This window comes from Epinephelus fuscoguttatus, linkage group LG19, assembly GCF_011397635.1.
Source record: "Epinephelus fuscoguttatus linkage group LG19, E.fuscoguttatus.final_Chr_v1".
Classification (NCBI taxonomy): Eukaryota; Metazoa; Chordata; class Actinopteri; order Perciformes; family Serranidae; genus Epinephelus; species Epinephelus fuscoguttatus.
The window spans coordinates 30,086,944-30,090,563 of NC_064770.1; the positions used below are offsets into that span (position 1 = coordinate 30,086,944).

The 3,620-nt window shown below is 40.5% G+C and overlaps 3 non-coding genes across 3 annotated transcripts; all 3 read right to left on the minus strand.

The window, feature by feature from the left end:
• Positions 1–81: 81 nt before the first annotated feature.
• Positions 82–151, minus strand: LOC125880212 (small nucleolar RNA R38). The gene has a single exon (XR_007448025.1). It is a non-coding gene; the product is annotated as a small nucleolar RNA R38 (small nucleolar RNA).
• Positions 152–327: 176 nt separating this feature from the next.
• On the minus strand, positions 328–396 carry LOC125880211 (small nucleolar RNA R38). Its single transcript, XR_007448024.1, has one exon. It is a non-coding gene; the product is annotated as a small nucleolar RNA R38 (small nucleolar RNA).
• A 170-nt stretch (positions 397–566) lies between these two features.
• LOC125880213 (small nucleolar RNA SNORD49) lies at positions 567–640 on the minus strand. Its single transcript, XR_007448026.1, has one exon. It is a non-coding gene; the product is annotated as a small nucleolar RNA SNORD49 (small nucleolar RNA).
• Between the last annotated feature and the right edge of the window lie 2,980 nt (positions 641–3,620).

The following is a 3,620-nucleotide window of genomic DNA, read 5'->3' on the forward strand; positions in this document are numbered from 1 at the left end:
TAGGGAAAGAGAGATTAACACTTTATCACTCGTGATATACTACTTTAGTTAGCCAAAGATGTACCGTTTCTGTATCTGTAGTCAAGCCTCAGGTTACCATGACTCCACACTTTAGTTCAGACAGGGATAACATGTTTCATCACTGGCTAGACTTTATCATAAGTCTTAAGGGCATTTACCTGTTCAACATTTCCCAGCACCTGTGTGTTGCCTTAGTCTTTTCTTTGCAGATTGTCAAGACCTGGAGGGAGAAATTCTGTATTTAGATCATGTATACCAGTAAGATTCAAACAACTATCGTCAGCCAAACGTATACTGTTTCTGCAGTCAAGCCTCAGGTTACCATGACTCCACAATTAGTTCAGACAGGGATAACTTGTATCATCACTGGCTTGATTTTATCATCGAGAGCTAAGTCGTACAGCATTTACCTGTTCAGCTCTCATCAGCTCCCATGTGTTGTGGTAGTCTTGCTTTGAAGATCAAAACCTGTAGAAAAAAATTACATCTTTATCTTATCAAGTGTTCAGAGTGGGTGCACCACAGACAAAAGGTTCAACAGCATTTCTCAGAACAGCTAATACCATCGTCAGTTATCGCATCAGACGGCACTTCCTATGCAGCAGTTTTCATCACTGAATCTGTGGTAAAGTTGATCATAAGCAGTAAAGGGGTACAAACCTTTTCACCAGGCCTCCTCGCGTTAGCAGGCAGTGTGAAGTGGGACACGTGTACCTGTAATGAGACAGTTCATTAGTGATAGTTGAACAGCAACATGTGATTCACACACATACCATCTGCTTCATGTCAGATGCCACTGATTTCCTCACATATTTTTAGACAGGGTGCAAAATCATGTTCACTGCATGAATTCAGCATTAAAAATTATACCACTATGTCAATCTTACCTTTCATTTCGCTGAAAGGCTGCTTCTCTTGGCATGAAGATGAGCCTCATCCGCCCAAGCTGCACCTTAAGTCAAAATATATCGAATAAAATCAGACAGTAGATCTCAAATCGGACATTATGTTATGGGCTGCTGACCAAAGAAGGCCATGCTCCTCACCGCCCCTATAGTAGGCTAAATAACACTATGCAACGTTAAATTAATATTTTAGTTTATTTCCATGTTACTCTACACGCGAGTAGATTTAATGCACGTTATCTGTTGCTCACAATCACCTACTTATAACCCTTTTGTAACTTTAGCCCATCATGCTCTACTTGCACGTGTTAGCTTAACTTAAGGCTAGCTAACAGCTAGCAGTACGTTAGCACATTTCATATGAAACCGCCTCCAGACTTGTAAATAGTTAAAGTCTCAATAACTACTTTTAAAATATTACCTGTTCACGGCGGCTCATCTGCAGTTAAGTCCATATGTAGACGTAAATTTAAAAAGACATGTGACAACGGCATGTTGAAGAGCAGGAGACTTAGCTTGCTACCACCCCGCCAGTGAAAGAGCTTAAGAACGAAAGTCTCGCGTGATGATGCTTTTATATGTTGTAAACGTCATATCCCACGTGATTACTGACCCGGTGTGGTAAAAGTTTAACTTGTATTTTTCGCGAAAAAGAACAAGAAAGTACTATTAATAGACTCAAAAATAATATTAAATATTTCATTTCGATTTTAATTAGATTTATTAAAAGTAGCGACAAATATATACGAAGTAAAACAGTGTAAACACGGTGAGTATCATACAAATACGACACAAATACCCCAAAAATACATGAACTGGACTGATAAGTTTCAACCATGGACATTTTTTGTCTCGTTACAGTGACGGTAAAACTATGTACAGTGTGTTAATTATTTGTTTAGCGTGAGTCTCAGTATTCAACAAACTATTACTAGTAGCCTACATTTTGAAAATGTTCATCCATTATAGGCCTACAAATCAGATAACAAACAGTCTGTGCTGTCTTCAAGGGAATAAATGCAATTTCAGCAATGTTGCTCGGTTTTTCCACATTCAGTGAGTCCACTGTCATTAGATGTGCGTTTTTCTTTGCATTCCACTCCTGTGTAGTAGTCCTGACATTACCACACCAAACTAAAGTGAAAGAATAGTGTAGTCTGGTCAGGGTGGAAAAACCTCTGAAGCAGTACTTTACATAAAGTATCTGCTCGCTGTTTAACTTGCTCCTGAAACCTGGCACCTCTTAGCCTTCACAAGTGCATCACTAATACATGTGCAAAGTCATCCAGTGGGCCAGACTGGACCCTTTGGCGAGCTTGGTTTGGCCCCTGGGCTGTATGGTTGACATCCCTGCTCTAGAAGGACTGACCAATATATTATCAGTATGAAGAAGGCCTGTGTGGAATAAATCACACAATAAAACAATATGTGCAGTCTGATCACAACTTTTTTTTTTAACTTCATCTCTCAACTAATGCGAAGCATCACAAATATGATGTCAGATGTGTGTATCAAAAAGCAAAATAGCTCCCATGGCTAATACATAAATTAATGGGGTTAATTTAGACTGCAGGTTTTTGTCAATTAGCCGAAGTTAACATGAAAGAGAGACGCGCAGTGTCCACCAGCCTCCAAACAGATTCACAAGGATATGCCTGAGGCTGATAATTGGGATCACATTCAACAAATGATTGGAATATCTCTTCCAGAGGACATTTAGGGGACAGAGACTGCCAGTGTATCTAAATATTTAATAGAGGAATTAGGCTATGTGATGAGGGAACTGATAGAGATTCGCAGTTTGGGCAGAAATAAATAGAGTGGAAGTCATTTCTTTCACAAAGTCGACATGCCTTTTCAGTTTTACTGTTTGAAATAAGTTTAAACACTAAAGTAGTTGTAGATAAAAGATGATGTAGTTTTGCAAAACAGTCTAAACTCAAGGTCCACTTACCGGCTGTGTCCGGAGCTTTCAGAAACATCTGTCATCTTCATAGGCGAGTACCTGAAAAAGCCAGTCAGCTATGTGGGCTCCATGTGCTTAGTAAATGAGCTGAAAATTGGGCCCTATATTGGCACTATAATGGCCCCAATCGCCATCATGGGTGGTTTTACCCAAGTGGGCCCCACATGGGTTATGCTGCAGCCTGAGTGCCAAATGGGTATGGGCCCAAAATGGGCATCTTATCCTGGGCCCACTTGGGTAAAACCACCCATATGGGCAGTTGGCATGAGGCCATTATAGACTCTGGACAATCCCATATAGGGTCAGTTTTTCAGCCCATTTTCTACCTACATGGGCCCTTAGTTACAAATGTTGGCTGGGGAGTGTTGTTGGATGTTATCAGAAATTAGATTCTCATAATGGTTATTTTTAAGTAGCTTCAATCCAGACAAGAAGGAGGAGGGTTTGTGGGAGTCTAGTCACATTTAGTTCAGATTTGAATTAATAAGTTAACTGTATGGGCTTTTTTTGTGAATTGTTCTCTACATATTTATAAATAAGCCCGAGCAGATGCTTGAAATTGAGAAACTAGTTTGTCAAGCCAAGTTGAAGTGTTGTACATGATCTGGTTTCCTGTGTTTCCTCAGGTGCGCTCGGAGACAGACAGGACAGCAGAGCTGCGCGCTCCTCCGGCTCCATCACTGCCATTCCCCTTTCAGTCACTAGGGAGAGACTCCGAACTAGGAAAG